Raw genomic sequence first — 22,298 nt, 5'->3', positions numbered from 1 at the left:
CTTCAAATACTGCTGTGGAAATCTGCACATGAGAATTTGCTAATTAGCATAAGAAATAATTTTTCACTGCTGAAACGGGTAACATTTAACATATATTTGACCCTCAAGTCTAACCACTCTTGCATGAAAATTTATGGGAATCTGGCAAGCCCAGCTACCCAGTTCTTTTGGAGAAGCCCTCAAATGTTGAGCTGAGTCCTGAGTCTCCCCACTTCACAGAGCACTGTAGCCTAACCAGAATGTTGCTATTCTCACCAGTAGAGCAGCATCGAGCATTGACCTTGGAGTAAATCTTTCATGCAAAGTGTCTGTGGGTGTGTCTGAAGACAAAGAGTAGAACTTCCCCCAAACGTATCAGTTGCGGTTGACTGTTTTTGTACCTACTTGCTAATAAATGTTTGAGTATTCAGCAGAATTGAGCTTAAGACCAACTTTTATCCTAGGCTACTACTTGTTAAGGAGGATATGGGGAAGTTGAGGTAGACTCATCCAGTTCTAATCCCCAAAGGCTATAGACTAAAAATTCTATTTACCAAAAGTCTCACACATTTGTTGAATGAACACATTAGTTTGGGGAACTTTGCAACAGAATCACCTGGCCTTTGAGCCCAAAGGCCTGTAAGGACTACTGACAACACAATTCTCCAGGTATCCAAAATAAAAGGGTACCTACAGACTTGGGTAAAAACGTGGGCTAGGTGACTTCTTCATTGATAATCTGATGACTGTGGTCTACCTGAAAACAGGTATTGTATAGTCACTGCATAAAACATGGAACTCAATGATATCTTTGGTTGAAGAGTTTGGATCCTCCGAGAGAAGTTCATAGAATTAAAAATGTACTAATAGCGGAGTGCTATGCATACAGCAGGCTCAGTGTTGGATATATATAAAATGAGTATGTATACATATTTGTAATAAATAAAACACACATAGGTAACATGTAACATATATGTGTGATATATGTAAATGTTTTAATATCATGAATTTGCGTATGTATACACACACAGACATACACACGTACGTAAGCATTAATCTACTTGCGTTCACAAATAGACTGGTGCACCCATTTCAGGGATTCTTTGGCCTTAACAAGATCTTCCCTATGTATGCATTATTTATACTACACACACTTAGTCCCCACCCCCACTCCCCTCGACTCACCCCTGCCACACCTTGAATGAAAGGAGATAGCCCTCCTGGTGGTTTCTTCAAAACTAGAAAACAAATGAGTGATTACTATTAGATATTTGCTTCCATCAATGAATAGTCTTCTTGATGATTTGAGTAATAGTTATTACTAGAAAAATAATAACTTCCAATGTCATTAATCCCATGTGATTTGAAGGAGTTAACAATTTAGTAATTACAAAAAGGAACAGTTCTAGTAATTTAACAATGCTGTTGGTTCTGTATATCATAAAGTCACCACTCGGTGCAATCAACAGAAGGAATTTATTGAAGAGAGAGCATGGAAGTGTTAAAAATGTATATTAAGGGTAAAACTCTCTAAAACATTTTATGTTTCTGAGAGTCAATTTTGCATATGATAAAGAAAATGGCTTTCATAAATGAGAGAGATGTGTCAGTGTTAGGGAAGAATCAAGTGAAGAATGCAAAATAGTAGCTACTTACTTGTAACTTTGAGCTATGTCTTATTTTCTCCCTATTTTTGGAGACGGAATTAAAGACTGAGAAGATACAGGAAATGTGCTGAAGCTTTTTATTGGAATTATCTTTCTAAAGAAATGCATGCAAAAACTGAAGAGTAATCATTTGGAATTGAGATGCCTCTCGAAGTAGAGCCAAGCGAGTGTCACATAGCTCCCCAAGCCTTGGGTCTGCAGATGAACGATGGAAGAGGCTGTTGGTGAGAAATCTTACTCTGGTGAGAAGAGGGGAAGGTAGATAAAGAAAAGGAAACAAGGGAAAGGTAAAATGCTGAGCTAGTAAGAAATCTTGTTTCTTGCAATTATGGACTCATAGGATCTTAGCAGCAGAGCTCCCTTAAAAGTCACCTAATTCTGTCCCCTTACTCATATTGCAGACAGAGGTCATCCTGGCCCACCTCCACATAAGGCAATATTTATCAGCTCACACTCCTCTAATTGTTACACTGTTTTCTCTCACGTTGTGTCCAACTCTCTCCCTTCAGGTTTGATGGGTTCTGGTACTGTCCCCTGGAATACTCTCCTCCTTCTTTGGAGTCTCAAAGACAGCTGCCATCTCCCTGCCTTATCTTAAAATAAGTGGATAATCAAGGACAGCTATACATGTCTAAGGGTTTTTTTTTTTATTTATTTTTTATTGGTTGTTCAATTTGCCAACATATAGCATAACACCCAGTGCTCATCCCATTAAGTGCCCCCCTCGGTGCCCATCACCCAGTCACCCCCACCCCCGCCCACCTCCCTTTCTACCACCCCTTGTTCATTTCCCAGAGTTAGGAGACTCATGTCTGAGGTTTTGGGTGGAAGGGACATTCTGGGGAGTGTCCCACCAGCCCTATGCAGATGTTGTAGGGGAAGCAATCTGACAACCTACAGAAGAGTCCCTAACAGTAGATTTATTTGTCCTCATCTCCAGTTTGTTTGGTCACAAGACTTAAGAAAAATAATTCTCGTGCTATTTTGAATGTTTGATTATTAAGTGAAGGCCGAATAAAGTCTGGGAGTTATGGGTTGGGATATGATTTTTAAGTTGCTATTTTTATTCATTATTAGCCCAGTTTTATTGTCCTTGGTTTTATGATGCAGAAAGAATGAATTCAGTGCAAAAAAAAAAAAAAAAAGATTAACATGATGTTTTGGTAATGCTTAGACCAAACGACAAATGATTATTTTATATGTGCTTGTTTTTTGTTTTTTGTTTTTTTAAATCCCAGAGACACAGTCTAATGGGGACTTGGAATTTGAGTGTAAACCAGAAGATAGAGAAATCACCTAATTAATGTTCTTTTGGACATCTTCTAGTACTGGGCTCTCTGTAGTTTAATACCCTTTCACATAGACAGTGATTTAGTTTCAGTACTCCGCAGCAGAGTACACCCAAGAGATGGTTAGTGACTGTTGGAAGTACCTTGATTAGGAACACACCATGGGAATCGTTATCCAGTGTTGGACAGACTCGAGTCAGGGATCCTTCAAGATGTCAGCTAGTTTTCTCGTAATATTTGATCAACAGCAAAGATTTTTTTAATAGTGATACTACTTGAAACATGTTTATGCTTATTAGAAATTATTTATTGATTGATAAACTGGTAATGATAAAGAAATGTGGAATTGCTGAAAATGTTGTGCAGCCATTCCTGGCCTTGCATGCACGGGGTAGAAGAACCTCAAAATCCCCATAACTATAGCCTTTATTTTATTTATTTATTTATTTATTTATTTATTTAATTTATTTTTTTTTTAGCTATAGCCTTTAGAAAGGCACACTTGACCTCTGACCGAGCCAGTGGGCTCAGATTTGGAAGACTTTGGTCATTTGACTCCTATTAAAAAGGCAGATAAATCCTGCCACTATAAATAAACCTTTCATTCAAGGAGCCATCAGAGTACCTAAAAGGACAGAGATATGGGACTTTGTCAAGCTTCCAGAACAGCTTCTACGACTGCTTTTGTGGCCATTTACCTGCAAATATGGCGAAATTCCATCTGAGACGGACTTACATTGTACCATCCTACCCAGTAGCGAGGATACAGGAGGAAAGCTGGCCCTCCCCCTGCTTCAGCTAACTGAAGATGTGTTAGATTGGGTTTTTGTTCAAAAACATTCACTCTCTCTCCCTTCACAGTCCTCTCCCGCCCTCACGGAAGAAGTCTACTTCCCCATGCTTTGACCTTGGGGTGGTCCCAGGACACGCTTTAGCAGTGGGATGTTAATGCTCATGACAGAAGCAAGGGCTTAAAATGAGCTTGGGCAGGAGGCTTGCCCGCTTTCCTCTCAGCCAGGACCATGAGAAGAACATGCGTTAGGTGGTGCTCTGGGACAAGGAATCTGAGAAACAGGGACCAGACCTGCACCCAAGCTGCAGCACAGAGCTGGCCAGCCAGCAGCAGGGCCGCGACAGGGGACCCACAGAGACACACTAAGTGTTTATGGTTGAGTGCCCCTGAGATACTGTGGTTATTATGCGGCAATGCTGACTGGTATATGAGGCTACCAGGATTTACTCCCCTAACCTAATAATCATGAATGTCTAGATCAGGTTAGGTAGTAGGCATCTTACAAGTATTGTTTCTTTTTTCTTTTTAAGATTTTATTTATTTATTCACGAGAGACACAGACAGAGAGAGAGGCAGAGACCCAGGCAGAGGGAGAAGCAGGCTCCGCGCAGGGAGCCCAACGCGGGACTCGATCCCAGGACCCCGGGATCGCTCCCTGAGCCAAAGGCAGAGGCTTAACCACTGAGCCTCCCAGGTGTCCCAACAAGTATTGCTTCATTTAATTTTCATAACAAGTCTGGGAATTAGGCCTTATTTTTCTCATTGTAGAGATAAGACAATCACAGCTAAGAGATAAAACCACTTGGCCGAAACACAGAGGAGGAACAGAAGGGAGTTAGCTCCAAGGCAGATTGTAGAGTCCATCCTCATCCGTCCCCCTGCCCCCTACCTTTCATGGCTCACTCTTAACCGACTTGCTTGGACTGAATTAAACCTTAACTAAAGCTGTATCCAAGCATAGCAAGAAGGACAAAAGCTGAACCCATGCATTAGTGAGGGTCATTCATGTGCACATTCACTCATTCAGTACATGTTTAATGAGCGTGTGCTGTGTACCAGTGAGTGTATGGTGGGGATTTAATGGGAAGCATGACTGACACTGCCCCTGCCCACGAAGGGTTCACAGTCTTATCTTAAGGTAGGTTTGTTTGTTAAACACAAACTTCAAGTTTTGTTCGTGCTGCAAGGATTATGGCCTCATTCCACAGTGTGAGTATAAGCAGCAGCTCTAGACAAAGGAAGCGCCCTGTGCTCGACTGCGTGACTCTTAATGTGGGGACCACCAACTAGGTGGCGTCCAAGTGACAACTAATCCCACAAATGTGTTCAACTACTAATGATAAACCTGAGTTATTGCTCCACAGAGATGTCTTGCATGTTATGGGTCAGAGAGTTTGAGAAAAATAAAGTTACTCCTTCACTGTTCTACAGGGAGGGACAAAAAAAAAAAAAAAAAAGCGATGGGATATTATAATTCTTGTTAATAAACATTAAACCCAGACGATTTCTGAATTTTAGAATAAAAAATAATTAATCTACTGAAAGAATGGTAAACCAGGAAAGATTAAAAATTATAATTAAAGAATGAGAATGACATTTGCTATCGGAGGCATCTCAGCAGACTATCTGAACAGTACACTACGCAAGGTAAATTATTTCTACTGTAATAATGGTATTTACTCTAATACAATGGCGTACTAGAAATCTAATTGCAACTTGCCAAGGATTTTAAAAAAAACACAGTTATAATGTAAAAATACAGGAAGAATAGATATGATCTGTATTTTTAAAAGAACATGGTAATGCTACTATATGGTTCAATTTTCAGATATCAGGATTTAATATAATAAGAAAAGACAGAGAAAATGAAAATTGGGGAGACTTTTGAATAGGTGCTTTAAGAAAGGGATTTGCGACCGAATGGAAACAGGCTGATTTTGATTACACTTTAATATGAGATAAAGTAAAGATGAGGTAAATCCAAAGTAAAACATAATTATAAGTTCCTGCATAATCCCTGGCAAAAATATTAAAGATTAGATTTCCAGAATTGTGTTAGTAGCTCCATACGACTTTTACCAATAACAGTTACCCACTGTATGCTAAGCATTGTCAGAAAACAGATAAAATATATTCATAGATGGAAATAATCATAAAGGTATTAATAAGATATCTGGGCTTTAAAGTTTTGCCTTCCTCTTCCTGAAATAGAAAAAAATAATAAATACAATTTAGAATAGAAAATAATCCATATAAACACCAGAGGTGGGAGTAAGGAGACAGTATGCTATGAATTCATTTCTAAGTTAAAAAAAATTAAGTGCAAACTGTTTTTCTATTAAGAAAGCATGAATACACCATGTTTTATACTACCCCTTGATTTCTCTTCCCAGTATCTCGTGCTTAGGTTGACGGGTTCCCAGGGGAGCACATTGGGACGGGAAGACAAATAGTGAGTCATGTTAAGTTAATTAACCAAAAATTCAGCCTAGCAGTCCGAGCTCCACAATGGCTGAGAAAGGTGGGCGTTATTCATTCTAAAGAAAAAATAACCTTCAAGGCGAACAGAAAAGTCAACAGCCCTTAACTCAATGATAATCGGTAGATGCAGTACTGCACGTAGGTGAGAGTAAGAGCTTCATTTCAGTCGAATATCTGAGATTTGGGACTATCTGATCACGAAGAATCTGAAGTCGGCCAGGTGTTGATAGAAACTGCTCATGAAATGTGGCCACCGTCCCTTCTATACTCTGAGAAATCAACAGTGTGACAATAAACCTAGTGATTTGGGTGCCTTTTTTGTCTGTCTACCTCCAACACAGAAGCAGGTGGACATACACAAAATAAGCTTCTCCTGAAAACCTTGGTGAGTGATAGACACCATCTGCCAATGCCCAGTTGAATGTGCTTTTATGGGTATATTTTGCAGGAGTGGGCGGAGGAGGTATTCTTTTTGGAAATGGATATGGACATTTTGCAAAAGACATTTAAAAAACAACAGAAGGCACCCTAGGTAGGGAAGTATAAATTAAAAACTGCATTCCTACAGTATGTGATTTCTGAAGAAATTATTTAACCTTATTTACCTTCTGGACTACGAAATTAGATAATGAAAATATTAATTTCTTATATTTTAAAAAGGATAGGGATATGTTAATTAATATGCTACTTTCTTGAATTCTTTATTAAAGAGAATGATACTTGAGATGTTTACAGTACTAGAAGACCTAGATGTGGCTGTGAATTGGTTACATTACAGAAAAATGTGTATTTTATTTCTGATTGTAATGGCAATTTGGATAAGAAGAATCATAAAAAGGAAAACTTGACAAATCCAGAACCCTATCATACAGATTATGGGTGTTTAAGATTTTTGCCCATTTACTTCCAATAATTTTATTGGCCTCTTTAAAACCATATGTACATATCATGTGAACAAATTTATGTTCTATTTTTTCTTGATATCGTATCAGAAAGATTTTCTGATGATTAAATTTCTTAATAAAAAACATTTTTAGTTACCGTGTAATATTTCATCACATAAATGGGCTGTATCTTTAATGTTGTCTTATATATTTATTTTTGGACATTAAGTGACTTCAGAATAAACATTTTGTATTTTGGATTATATATATTTTTTTAATGAATGCGTCTCATAGTAGGCACTCTTTGTTTTTTTTTTTTTTAAGATTTTATTTATTTATTTTCGTGAGGGAGAATGAGTGTGAGGGGTGGGGAGGACAGCAGGGGAAGCAGGCTTGATCCCAGGATCACGGCCTGAACCAAAGGCAGACGCTTAACCAACTGAGCCACCCAGGTGCCCTTGGAATATTTTCTTAGCAAAGATCTTTAACACTGGAATTCTCAAGTCTAAGGCTAAATGTTTTTATGTGATGCTGGGGCAGACATTGGCTAGCTGTTTGCCAGACTTGTTTGATTCTCCTTCTGGGCACAAAGATTGAATATGTTTCTCAGCCTCCCTTGCAGTTAAGTGTAAACTCAAAAAGAAATTCTTTCCACAGGAATGTGGGCAGAACTGATGGAATGAGGCACGTTCCCCCGGGGGGCCTGTCATCACCTCTCACACAATGCTCAAGTCTCTTCCCTTGTCTGCTGGCTGTGCGTCAGCGCAAGGTGAGTTCAAGAGGCAGTTGAGACCACAGAGCATCTGTCAGGCTCTTTCTGAAGGATTGTGGAGCAGAACACCCAATTCCACTGTCTGTAATTGAATATTATGTAGAGAAATAAAATTCTTTTATGTTAAATGACCTATATTTGGGGGGATGTATTCATTTTAGTGTTAGCGTCATCTTAACCAATGGGAATACTGGCATCAGAAACAGGGTACAAAAAAAAAAAAAAAAAAAAAAGAAACAGGGTACAACTCTAATAAAACCCTAAAATATGTGGAACTGGCATTGGGTGGTAAGGCACCTATATCAGAGCATGGGATGATGCAGACCCACGTTATATAGTGGTAAAATACGTGTTAAACCGGTTACTGGCGGGGCAGCCCGGGTGGCTCAGCGGCTTAGTGCTGCTTTCCACCCGGGGCGTGATCCTGGAGACCAGGGATCGAGTCCCACGTCGGGCTCCCTGCATGGAGCCTGCTTCTCCCTCTGCCTGTGTCTCTCATAAATAAATGGATAAAATCCTTAAAAAAAAAAAAAGAGAGAGAAAAAAACGGTCACTGGCAATAGCTCGAGGGTAGATCAAGCACTCACTGGACCTGTACCTCTAGGAGAAGACTGGAAAACAGAATTTTGTGGTGTTGGGGTTGTTACTGGTTTCTATTAGAAGGATGTTAGAAGAAGAAAAAAAATCAGTCTGTCAATAGCTAAATGATTTTCAAACAGAAATAAGAAGAAGTTTGGAGAGAAGAAATTTGGGGCATCAAAACATTGGAAAGCTAGCTGTTTCTAGATTCTAAACAATAGGAAATATGATTGAAAATGCCTTTCAGTGATGGCCCAGCAGCAAAGACCAGAGTAAGGGCGGAGTCTTCTTTGCCCAGGCTCCCGTATGATCTCAAGGACGCTGGCATGAAATTGTGTAAGTGTGTGAGAGAAGCATGAAGGTGAGGAAGCAGGGAAAAGAACCTGGATTAATAATTATGTTCAGGAAAGAATTTTGGGTGGGGTTGCTGGCATGTGGAACTGAGCGGAAGCAAATGGATTCGAAGCCTACTAAGTAAAAACATGTTGCCAAGGAAATCATAAGCCCGGATTAAAAATGTCTTTGAGTGCCTAAGCCTTGAAATCAGCCTCAGACCCCCAAGTCTGCATGAGCAAGAAATGATCTGAAAAAGCTGTTTGGTCCCCCTGGAGAAAGTCTCCATTCCCACGGTAACTGTGACCAAAATGGAGATGGACCAGGAAAAACCTCCCAGAGGGCAAAGCCAACAAACACAGAGAAAAATGGACACAGGCTTCCTACAGAAAACAGAATCAAGCATCCAAGTCCAGGCAAAGCGCTTCTCTAACGTAAAGGTAGGTAGGAGTTCTTGCCCCGCACAACTGCCGTATACTGGTGACTCTTCTATCCAGAATCTTCCCTTTTTCGAGTGGAAGGATTTTCTCTTTTTTCTTTTCCTTTTTCTTTCTTTCTTTCTTTCTTTCTTTCTTTCTTTCTTTCTTTCTTTCTTTCTTTCTTTCTTCTCTTTCTTTCTTTCTTTCTTTCTTTCTTTCTTTTCTCTTTCTTTCTTTCTTTCTCTTTCTTTATTTTATTTATTTGTTTTTTATTTTTGGTGTGTGTGGAGGATAAGTATAAAAAATGCTGTTTGGCAATAAAAAGGAACGAAGGGCGGATACACGTGACAAGATGGATGAACTTCAAAAACGTTAAGCTAAGTGAGAGAGGCCAGACACAAAAGAGCACGTCCTGCCATTTATATGACAAGTGGAAAAGAGGCACATCTATTTAGGCAAAAAGTAGATGAGTGGTTGCCTGGCACTGGGTTGGGAGCCAGGAATGGTTACAAATGGGCCCACGGGGCCTTTGGGGAGTGCTGGGAATATTCTAAAGCTGGGTTGTGGTAGATGGGTATACCACGCTGTTAATTTAGTTAAAAAAAAAAAATCAATGACTTGTATACTTAAACAAGTAAATTTTAGGATATACACATTTATTTCAACAAATTTTGTTTTGTTTTTATTTATTTTTTATTTTTATTTTTTGTTTTGTTTTTAAACCTGCTGGTGAATACAGAGGAAAACAAGCACTTTTACTCCAGAAGAGTGAAACTACTGCTTGACCTTTTTGGAGATACCTCATCATAGATACCAAAGCGTCAAGCCTTTGTATTCTCTTACCTGGCAATTCCGCTCCTGGGAATTTACTCTAATGAAATCATTGAATACAAGGTTGTTTCCTGTAAAGTGGCCTACAAGACTGAATAATTGAAATAAGTTACAAGTCTAAAATAGGGGATTGGTTAAATGCATTAGAATATATATCCAAATATTGAAATGGCGTACAAGTGTGATTTCACCATGGAAATCTCAATGTATTTATGTGGGAAACTATCTAACAACAACAAACATGCAGTTAAAGTATGGTGTTTGTGGGCAAAATATGGGCCCATTTATGTTTACAAAAACATGGGAAACAGGTAAAGAGTAAGAGAATGTGGCACTTATTCACTTCTTTTATTATCTTCCAAAGTGGCTGATAATTTTAAGAGGATTTTGAAGGCTTTTTTTCCCCAGGATCATGTTCCTTTACAGGTTTTACTGTGTAGCTGATGACGTCACATGAAGTATGTCTGTTACGAACGCTTTTCCTGATTCTTCATCTGAGTTGGTATTTTGGGGCTTGTCCGCTCCCTGGGAGCAGACACTAGTGAAAAGATGTCATGAACTATACACAGTAGGTGGCCTTCCATGTCTTTTGATAATGTTGTGAAGATTAAATCTGAAAAGGGGATTTTAGGGCTGTCAAGCAACTAAGTTTTTTTGTTTGTTTGTCTTTTAAGGTTCTGGAACAGTTTATTCTGATCACTGTAACCCTAGGTCTAATTAAGTCCTCTAGTAAAAGAGGGCACCCAGGTGGCTCAGCAGTTGAGCATCTGCCTTCGGCTCAGTGTGTGACCCCGGGGTCCTGGGATCGAGTCCCGAATCGGGCTCCCTGCGGGGAGCCTGCTTCTCTCTCTCTCTCTCTCTTTCTCTGTGTGTGTGTCTCTCATGAATAAATAAATAGAATCTTAAAAAAAAAAAAGACGTCGAGTCAACGAAATTGTTTGATGAAAGTAAATGCCAAGGAACACGAAATATGCCATCTCTTGTGTGTTAGAATCTCCAAACAAGGTAAACTTTTTCAGTTATGGAGCAGCGTGGCCCTGTTTTATTTTCCCTTCTATATCTTTTACATATTGCATGAGCTTCCTATCACTGTTATAACAAATCACCACAAACCAGGTCAGAGTCCTCAGATGGGTTTATGCTGGGCCCACCTCCAGGTGTGGGCAGGGCTACATTCTTTCAGGAGGCTCCGGGGGAGAATCTGTGTCCTGGCCTTTTTCAGCTCCTGAAGACCACCTGCATCTCTTGGCTTGTGGCTCCCTCCTTCATCTTCAAAACTAGCAGTGGAGCTTCTGTCCTTAGGGCTCTCTCAGACTCCAATCCTCTCTTTCCTTTGTCTCACCTCTTTTCTGATCCCTGAGCCTCCCCCTCTTGAAAGGAGCTCTGTGATTGCTCTGAACTCATCCAGATAGCACCATATCTGCAAAGTCCTTCTTGCCGTGCAAGGTTCACAGATTCTGGGGATTAGCATACAGACGTGTTTGAGGGGCCGTTATTTACCCACCAAGAGACAGAAGAAGGCGGGAACATTTTCTGATAGGAGATTCTGGGAGAGTAGACTGGTGGAGAGTTAAAAGTAGCTCCTTGGCGAGATCCACAAAGCAGTGAACCTCAGATTGTCGTGTGCTTCAAAATCACTCGAGATTTTGTAAAAAGTACGTATTTCCAAGCCCTGTCCCCAAAGATTCTGACTCAGTGGTTTAGTTTGGGGGATCTGCATGTTGCAGTCGTATGCGCTCACCGTGGTGATTCAGTACAGGTGCGCCCCAGAGCACACCTGGAGAGGCTGCCAGGGGGGAGGCGGTGAGAGCACAGAGCCTGAGACAGCTCTACAGCTGCATCATTATAACTCCCGTAAACATCAGAACTGCTGAAAGGAAAGGTGGAAAATAAAGCTTTGCTGAGCCCCACTCCAGGAGACTGTGATCTCAGAGGCTGGAGAAGGCCTTCCAGGTAAATCTTACCGAGCATGATTGCCCTGGCCTCAATTCCTGAGCGTTCTGGGCAGTTCTACTCGATCCAGCCGTAGCCAAGACATCTTCTATTTTCCTGTAATAAAAAAAAAAAAAAAGATTTTACTAGCTCATATTCTTTTTCTTTTGACTGGTTGAACTATGGATCATGTCAATTCCTTATTTTGATGCCTTTCTCAGAGCCTGGGACAACAACGGGTACCCCATAAATGTTTCTGGAATAAACCAGTGGTTTTCAGACTTTACCCTGTGTCACAATCACATGGAGGCCTTGTTACAACACTGACGGCTGGGCGCTGCCTCCAGTGCTTCTGACTCAGCTTGGGTTGGGCCTCAGAATGTGTAGTTGGAGCAAGACTCCCAAGGATGCTGGCGCAGCTGGCTGGGGGATCACACTTTGAGATCACCAGAGTATATAGGGTTTGAATTGTTAAAGCCCTAATTCCTTTATAACAAAATGAAAATTTTTGTATGTGGTTGAGGGATTTAAAACTTTCCCCAGTTTTTGAATTGCCGTTACTTTTTTCATTATTTCTATTTTTTCCCCTTTAAAATTTTTATCCTCTAGAAATTGAAAAAGAAAATCATATTTCTCCAGTAATAACTTTCCTATAATGTTTTATTGTTTATTCCTTCTCTATATGTGAATTCTCTAGTGACAAAACAATTGAAAATATTTGGGGGACTGCCTATTGGTAAAGAAGGTTTTCAAACGCATACCTTTAGTGTCGTGGATATATAACATAACCTAACAGTAAATTATCTTTCAGCTTGAAACTTTAGTTTGATTTGCATTTTTGCTTGGTTGGTGCTTTGATTTTGCATTTATTATTATTATTATTATTATTTTGGTCATAGTCCTCAGAGGGGGTGAAAACAAAGGAAAACAGTCACATACACATTATGAGACCAGTTATGGCTAGAAACATGGGACAATTAAGAAGGATAAGCCTTACTGAGCCATTTGTCCAATTTGCCTGAGACTTGGCACTGCATACTTTTTATTACAGAGACACAAAATCCATGCAGTGTATATTTTTCAGGAAACTTTATTTCTGTAGAAGAAAGCTGACTTTCTCTGCTGTATTTATCCAGCTAGAGATCACACACAGGGGGATTAATAGCCCTTATATACACTTCTTCAACCTAAGAAATACTTTTTATGATTTAAAGGTAGCTTTCCTTATTCATATCAAATTATATCAGCATGTGTTTCTCATAAAATACTCCTTGAAGGGTGCAGCAGCCTGATGCCTTTGAATCTGGGTGTAGTAAGTTTCTGGTGGTGAAGTAATAAAAGGTATTGATTGTATTCATTGCACTCCCGTGGGAAGGCCGTATAACTGGATGGACACAATGGAGGATTACTGAAAATATTTTTGCACGGCTAGGAAGTTTTAATCCTGTAGATGATGCTGAATTTGACCATAACGTTGGGCTGAAAGGAGGCATCTTGTGAACCAAGTTGTGCAACGAAGTACTCTCGCCTGGGTATTAGGTGTCAATCCATTTTTATTGAGTGCGTGCTGTGTTTTCAGCACTATATTAAACCATTTTCTATCTTGAAAGTTATTTTTTTGTTTTGTTTTTGTCTTTTGCATACCTTTAGAGGATAAAAGTTGGCAAAACTAAAAAATCGGTAAAGATGTTTTGTATCGTCACCCATAATAGGCGTATTCAAGTTAAGAATTTTAATATATGATTTGCAAACATTGAAAAGCACGGGTCATAAATGTGCAGTTAGATTTTGACAGAGGCATACAGTCCTGTATGCACACCCTTGGTGATGAAGTTACAGACGGTGTCATCAGCAAGAAGTTCCCCCAAATACTTTCTCAATCAATCCCTGTGTCTCCCACAAATAACCACTGACCTGATTTCTGTCTCTAGTCACTCCTTTTGTGTCTGGCTGCTTTCACTTGAGCACCTTGGGTGCTTCTGAGACTCACCCCGATGCATGTGTGTCAGCAGTTACTTCCTTTCTATTGCTGAGTAGGAGGCATGGGCATCATGAAAGGACTGTAGGATCTTTATCTCCTCCACTACTCATAAGCGAGGCCTTATTTCCTTGAAGTGCAAACCTTGAGCCTCCTTCATCAGCATCACTAGGGCCCCACTATTCTCTGACCAAAATAGGTCTGAGGGAAAATAGAGAGAAGAGGAGTTGGTATTTCCAGAAGGATCTGGGATGCTGGTTACATTAGTGATTCACATTATTGCTTTAAGCAAAGGGGTTACAGAAAGGGCTAGAAGAACATGAAACAGAGTGGCCAAATTCTTCCCAGGGCTTCACAGGCATGGACTGAACTGGTTCCCAAGACGACAAGGGGCCACAGACACTGAGGTGACGGGAGTAGAGGCCCTGGAGGCCAGGTGTGATCAAGTAGACGGGAGCCAGAGCACTGGACCGGAGCAGGCTACGTCCCTTTTCTGAGCTGGAAAAAGATGGGTTTGGGCAAAATGGAAGAGGAAAAAGTGAGAAGTGAAGGAAGCGAAGAAAGCGAGACTCTTGGTTTGCGGTGTCTCAAAGGGAGAGAGAACAGACTTCCCTTTACCTACAGGACCTAAGCGTCTCTTTGCTTTCCCCCATCCTCCTCCCACCTGCTGCCTCCCAGCGGGAAGGTGCGTGCGGCTGGAGAAGGAGCAACGGGGTCAGCGCAAACCGCGGCCCGAGGGCACGGCCTTGTCCTCCTGCGCCCCTAAGGCCCCTCCGGGCCTCACCAACAGGCTGAGCTGCAACCAACCACCCAGGGGCGCGGGCGGGGGGGGGGTGGGGGGAGGGGCTCGGCCGCGGCTTGAAGGTGCCCGCGGCCCACACGGTCCCCCCCCCCCCCCCCCGGCTGCTGGGCCCTGGGGCACCTGTGCGGCCGCCCCGGCCTCAGGCTGGGCCTGCGCCCCCCTCGGGCCCCCCCGGGCCCCCCGACGGGCCCTCCCAGCTCCCTGCGACCTCCGGAACCCCCTCGGCTCCCCCAAGGGCCCTCCCGGCTCCCCGTGCACCCCCCGGCCCCCACCCCGGCCCCGTGCGCCCCCCTGGACCCCGCCACGGCTCCCCCGAGTCCCCCCCCCGGCTCCCTGTGCCCCCCAGAACCCCTCCCGGCTCCCTGCGCCCCCCCCAGACCCCCTCACGGCTCCCCCGGGCCCCCCCCGGCTCCCTGTGCCCCCCAGAACTCCTCCCGGCTCACTGCGCCCCCCCGACCCCCTTCAGCTCCCCACGGGCCCTCCCGGCTCCCTGCACCCCCCTAGGCCTTCCCAGCTCCTTGCGCCCCCCGGGCCCCCCCGACCCCCCTCGGGGCCTCCCAGATCCCCGTGGCCCCCCCGGCCCCCACCCTGGCTCCCTGCACCCCCTCGGGTTCCCCCCCCCCCGGCAGCCCACCCCATGGGCCCTCCCGGCTCCCTGTGCCCCCCAGGTCCCCCTGCGCCCCCCCCCGTCCCCTGCAGTCCCCCGCGCACCCCATGCTCTCCCCGCCCCCTGGGGGCCCCCACAGCCCCCCCAGTCCCCCCACTCCCTGCATACCCCGCAGCCCCCAGAAGGCCCCCTGGGCCCCGCCCCCGGCTCCCTGCGGCCCCCCCAGGCCCCTGCCCCCCCAGGCCCTCCGCCCATGCCCCACCACAGACCCTTTGCGTCCCCCAGGCCCCTCGGCTCCCCGCGGCCCTCCCAGGACCCCCCCGGGCTACTTTCAATTAAGTGTTAACTGTTCCAATACTTGAAATTTGAATTTGATATATCAAATATTCAAATATACTTGAATTGTGAATATGAATGTATTAAAATTTAAAATGCTACAATGGCTCTGTTCTGGACAGAAAAGACCGGGAGCAATGACAGCCCTGTAAAAATGAGAACGTTGGCCCCGAAGCTGGGCTCTGAAGGCTCCCCCTCAAAGGAACCAGGGATCCTGGGAGGGGTCTGGTTCCAGGTGTGCACCTGCAGATGGCAAACCCAGACCCTGTCGTCTTGTTCTGCGGGCTAAAGGTGGACAACTGCACCATCCGCCAGAAAGATGAGGGCAAGTGATTGAAACACAACAGCCAAAAAAAAAAAAAAAAAGAAAGAAAGAAAGAAAGAAACACAACAGCAAAATCAAATCAGTATCCCTGAATGTATAATGTATACATTATACATATAATGTATACATTATATGTACATATAATGTATATATTATGTATACATAATACATATAATGTATATGTATAGTGTATAATGATGCTCCAAGGAGAAATGTATAATGTATAATGATGTATTCAATATTGTATACAATAATGTATCGTATAATGAATATAATGAATTGTATAATGATGTATCATGTATATACATTATACGTTGTACTGAATGTATAATGATGCTCGAAGGAGAAAGCCAGAGTAACGAACTTCATTCATTTATTGCTGTTGGAGGTCGTCTATTCATTTGTACTCTGAAAATTAGTAGTTATGGGAAAAATAAGTCTTGATCTGCTTTTCAGGTGAAAACTCAGTTTTAACAATTTTACGGTAGATCCCTAGTTAATGGGGGAAAGTTCTCCTCTACAAGTATTCTCACTAGCAGACACGGGAGAGCTGATAAAGTCAGAAAAAAATTCACCCTTTTACAGCTAATGAAACACCTGACCCAAGGAGTAAGCACGTATGAATGCTACAGCCAGGGAGCGAGATCCTAAGGAGGGACTGGATGGCACTCCAAGGGAGCAGAAGGCCACCCCACAGCTTCACGACCCGGGGCCAGGCGGTCACCTTCTGGATCTACCGACCAGTCGGCCTCCTCGAAGGCAGGGCGGACAGACATGATGCGTTGCCCGGTGTGACCGTGAGAGGTACACAGGGGCACCTGGGACATATCCACAGCAACGAGGTCAGCCCGGAACCTAGTCAAGCCTGTTTCTGACCCCCAGGGTGCAGAAACCCCGGGGATCGGCAACACGTTGAAAGACTCGGGGAGTCCAGAATGTCACGGAGCGATTGTCAGGCCTCCTTAAGGGGTAGCTTGCCAGGAGGGTGAGTGGAGATGAGCTGCCACAGAGTCTCCAGGGGCAGCGGCCTCCACCACGGCAGCTGATCTTGGACCTTGAGTTGTCACCTGTGTTTGGTTGGCACAGGAGTGTGGTTGGCCTGTGGACCGAGGTAGGGCTTCTCCTCCCCTCTTGTGGAGCAGGCAGCTGCCCGGGGAGGCCTGCCCCCTTCCCCAGTTCCCTGCCCTCCCCTTCCCACCGCCCTTCAAATCGATCCTGAGCCATTCCAAGTTAGCGGCAGAGGTTAAGTATCTTTAAAAAGAAATATTGCGGCAGAAAATAAACTTAATTATGTAATATACCATGATCTGTCTGAATTACAGATGGTTTCTATTTATTTGTTTATTTATTTACTTATTTTGATCACACATTCCTTTGAGAATCTTCTTCTCGTATTTAGAATTCCCTTCAGAGAAAGACCTAACCCTATGAAAAGCCCCCCAACTGCCCCACGGTGGCAGATTTCACCTTCCAAAGGTGGCCACGATCCTACTTTCCCTGTAGGAAAGGGTCATATTGCAGGTCTTCTGCAATATGACCTGCTGCTCCCTAATCAAGAGGTCAGAATCTAAGTCTCCTCCCCTTGCTTCTGGGGAGGCCTGAGTGATTCACCGAAACCAAAGAATGCAGAAGAGATATCCTGGCACTTCCGAGATTAAATCATAAGAAGCCCTGCAACTACCACCTGAGACTTTGAAGCACTCCCTCTTGGGATATGCGCTCCTGGGACACACCATGTGTGAGTGTAGCCACCATGCTGTGAGGGTCACGGACTCCGAGGAGAGGCCCCATCTGGGCCCCCCCAGTTTGGCACATTCAGCTGAGCTCATAGCCAACAAGTAGCGCTGAGTGCTGGAGGTGGAGGAGCTGCCGGGGATGCTCAACCCAGTTGAAGTCTCAGATGATTCCGCCCCAGCTAATACCTCACTGCGGCTACAGGGGAGGCACCACGCAAGAGTCACTCACCGCACCCAGCTGACCCACAGAACCATCAGCAATAATTATTGTTTTAAGCTATTAAGTTTGGGGTGATTTGTTACGCAGCAAGAGCTAACTATAATACCCACCTGCTCCTGTTGAGAACCACTGCTTATAGTAGATTTACTGGGAAAAGGAGATCAAGTTGATAGATTGTAGTTAAAAATTCTTAGGTCTGGGGACTTCTGGGTGGCTCAGTGGCTGAGCGTCTGCCTTGGGCTCAGGGCATGATTCCGAGGTCCTGGGATCGAGTTCCACATCGGGATCCCCACAGGGAGCCTGCTTCCCCCTCTGCCTGTGTCTCTGCCTCTCTCTGTGTGTTTCTCATGAGTAAATAAATAAAATATCAAAAAAAAAGAATCCTTCGGTCCAATACTTTACTAGCTGTATGTTTGCATGTCTTATAAAAATCACTAAATTTTTGCAACATTTATATATATTCTGATTTGAGTGGTTCAGGTTTTTTTTTTATTTCATTTACAAATTAATAAGGGTACAACTGGCTATTCAGAGGAATTTTCTATTACAACCAGTAATTCTTATATAGTGGCTGATACCATCCTATATTGGATTTGGATGATTCTCACATTCAGTTTCTCCTCCCTTCTTTTCTTTTCCCCTCTTCTCTTCTGTTCCTCTCTCACGCCTACCATCCATGTATATGTGGTCAATATCTCAAATCCTCATATCCCCAACCAACTGCCTAACATTAACTGCTTTGATTTTTTAATGCCAGAGAACACTGAGAAGAAAAACCTTTTGAAAATAACTGTTTCTGTGCTTTGACCCAGGAATTCCACTTTTAGATGTTTTTTTCCTTAACAATGAACGGTTGTTAAAGTCAGATAAAAATTTAGTTACGAGGATATGTGTATATCACAGCATCACATATCATAGGAGAAAACTAGACATAATCCAAGTGCACATGAATAAGAGACTTAACAAGTGACGGGATTCCTATGCTACAGGATTCTGTGCAATAGTTAAAGTCAGATCGAACTACTTCTATTGGCGTGGAGAGATATTCAGGATATCAGCAGCTGTGATGTGAGCGAGGTTTTAAGTGTGCTGGCAGAGTTTGGCCTGGCTTCTGGAGCATCCGTGACCTGCCAGGAGGGAGCAGGCCTCTGTCCAGGTGATCACTGGTCCCAGAAGGAGGGGCATGAAGCGCAGGCCTGAACTTGAAGTGGCCTCATCTCAGCCAGGGCACAGACCAATGGGTGAGAAATGAATGTTTGCTGTTGAGAGTCATTGAGGTTTGAGGATTGTTTGTTCTGCAAAAATCTAATACTGTCTGATTCACTACTCATCAGTTATGGTGATGCTTGGGTAGCTCTCCTATGCTAAAAATACGGAAATGGGAAATCTCATTTGCTGTAGAAAGAGGTGGTATGGATTACCCGGGGTAACTGGGAAAGGTAATAGGCTCACACCGCTCTATGAGCACAGCCGTCAGTGTGAGAGGACTCTATTTTTCTTTCTCACCGAGCTGTTCGAATGCCTTGAAATCGCATTTGCCATGAACTTATTGTCTCCTAGTGTGACAGCCACTGGGATGGTGTTAAAATGAATGAGCCAGACTTCTGTGTGCCTCCTTTCCTTTCCTACTCTTGTCTGGCGTAGGGCATCATGTGGGATTGTACGCATTTCTGCATGTGATTTCCAAGTCTTGAAATGCAAATATATTTTTACCTGTAAAATGGGAATCTTTCGTTGATGTAAAATGTTGCTGCAGGGGGTATTCTAAACCTATATAGACTTGGTGCCATTTTCCATAAGTGTTTAGAATCTGGTTCTATCAGTGGAAGTGTGTCATTTCCTTAAAGCAAGGTTCTTAACAGCGGCCACTTTTGACATTTTGGGCCAGATTATTACCAGTGGGAGGCTGTCCTATGCATTTTACCATTTTAGAGCCATCCGTGGCCTTTGCACACGCTGGATGCAGTCGCACCACTGCAGATCCCTGCTCCCTCGCCCCCACCATCTGCAGTCACTGACAATCAAAAATGTCTTCAGACGCCGCTCTATGTTTTCTGGGAGGCAAAATCACTCACGAGAACCACTGCCTTAACAAGTGAATTTGAATGGTCTTCATATTGGTTACACAGTATAATAATCTAGTAAGCTTTTTAAAAATATCAGACTTCAAAATAATTTTAGAATTATTGAAAAGTACAATAATCATACAAAGAGCTCTTGCATACCACTTATCATACTTTATTTAAAATATAGAAATATTATATACTATATATGAAATATAATATTTGCCAGATGTACTTTTTCATTCTTCTTCTGCACGTATGCGTAGATGCTTTTCTTTCTGGATCATTTGGGAATAAGTTGCAGATAGTATGACCCCACGGCCCTTAATAGTCAGTGTTTATTTCCTAGAAACGAGGATCTTCTTTCACATAATCATGGTATGAGTAACAAAAATAGGAACTTTAAGATTAATACAATATTATTATCATCCAATTCACAGTCTAATATTCAAGCTTTGCCAATTATCCCCCAAATAAGGTTTTTTTTTGTTTGTTTGTTTTTCACAGATCAGCCTCCAGTGAAAGATGCTCACTGTATTTTGTTGTCATATTTCTTTAGTTTCCTTTCATCTGGAGCAGTTAGTACCTCAGCCTTCCATTGGGTTTTTATAACCTAAATATTTTTCAAGAATACAGACGACATCTTCTGGAGAATGGCTCTCAATGTGCATGTGTCCGCTATTACCTTATGATTGGATTCAGGTTGTGCAATTTTGGCAGGAACATTACGTGAGCGAGGCTGTAAGCTTCTCAGTGCGTCTCATCCAGAATCGCATGATGTAAGTTAATTCTTTTTTTTTAAGATTTTATTTATTTATTCATGAGAGACACAGAGACACATAGAGAGAGGCAGAGACACAGGCAGAGGGAGAAACAGGCTCCATGCAGGGAGCCCGACGGGGGACTCGATCCTGGGTCTCCACGATCAGGCCCTGGGCTGACGGTGGCGCTAAACCGCTGAGCCACCGGGGCTGCCCAGGTTAATTCTTTTATTGGTGATATTCACCCAGATCATTTGGTTAAGGTGGTGTGTTTGTTTCCTGGGGCTACCATAACATATTACTGCAAATTGTGTGGCTTAAGACAACAGAAAAGTCTTCTTGCACAGCAAGGAGGCTAGAGTCCAAAATCAAGCGTTGTCAGGGCTGTGCCCCCTCTGGAAGTCTAGGGTGTAATCCTTTCCTTGCATCTTCTGGCTTCTAGTCACTGTTGGCATTTCCCATAGCTTCTGTGCCTCTGTCTTCACCTGGCCCTCTCCTCATTGTCTCTGTCCACGCCTTCTCCTCCCCTGTCTCTTTGAAGGACATTTGTCATTGGATTTAGGGCCCGAGTAATTTGGGATGATTTCATTAAATCTTTAACTTAATAATATCTGCAAAGATATCTTTTTCTAAATAAGGTCACATTCACAAATTCCGGGGGTTAAGACATAACCATATTTTTAGGGGCCACCATTCAAGCCCATGCAGGTGGGCCAGCCAGACTTTTCCACTGTAAATTTACTCTTTTCCATTTATCATTAGGATGTAGTTTATGGAGAGATCCTTTGAGATGATGTGACTATTCTTTTTATTCCTCATCAAACTCTTACCTATTGGTTTTAGCATCTATTGATTATTCTTGCCCAACTGGTGATTTTTTTAAAATAATAAATCTATTTTTTATTGGTGTTCAATTTGCCAACATACAGAATAACACCCAGTGCTCATCCCGTCAAGTGCCCCCTTCAGTGCCCGTCACCCATTCCCCCCACCCCCGCCCTCCTCGCCTTCCACCACCCCTTGTTCGTTTCCCAGAGTTAGGAGTCTTTATGTTCTGTCTCCCTTTCTGATATTTCCCACACATTTCTTCTCCCTTCCCTTATATTCCCTTTCACTATTATTTATATTCCCCAAATGAATGAGACCATATAATGTTTGTCCTTCTCCGACTGACTTACTTCACTCAGCATAATACCCTCCAGTTCCATCCACTTTGAAGCAAATGGTGGGTATTTGTCGTTTCTAAAGGCTGAGGAATATTCCCTTGTATACATAAACCACATCTTCTTTATCCATTCACCTTTCGATGGACACCGAGGCTCCTTCCACAGTTTGGCTATTGTGGACATTGCTGCTATAAACATCGGGGTGCAGGTGTCCCGGCGTTTCACTGCATCTGAATCTTTGGGGTAAACCTCCAACAGTGCAATTGCTGGGTCGTAGGGCAGGTCTATTTTTAACTCTTTGAGGAACCTCCACACAGTTTTCCAGAGTGGCTGCACCAGGTCACA

The 22,298-nt window shown here is 43.0% G+C and overlaps 1 long non-coding RNA gene across 1 annotated transcript; it reads right to left on the bottom strand.

The window, feature by feature from the left end:
* Positions 1-1,164: 1,164 nt before the first annotated feature.
* LOC140625654 (uncharacterized) lies at positions 1,165-14,726 on the bottom strand. Its single transcript, XR_012024990.1, has 4 exons — positions 14,602-14,726; positions 13,874-14,138; positions 11,992-12,076; positions 1,165-1,217 (listed from the first exon to the last, which is right to left on the bottom strand). It is a non-coding gene; the product is annotated as an uncharacterized lncRNA (long non-coding RNA).
* Positions 14,727-22,298: the final 7,572 nt, after the last annotated feature.

The sequence above is a fragment of the Canis lupus genome, chromosome 36, assembly GCF_048164855.1.
Source record: "Canis lupus baileyi chromosome 36, mCanLup2.hap1, whole genome shotgun sequence".
Classification (NCBI taxonomy): domain Eukaryota; kingdom Metazoa; phylum Chordata; class Mammalia; order Carnivora; family Canidae; genus Canis; species Canis lupus.
Note: the sequence above shows the minus strand (reverse complement) of the source record. Positions and strands in the feature narration are given on the sequence as shown.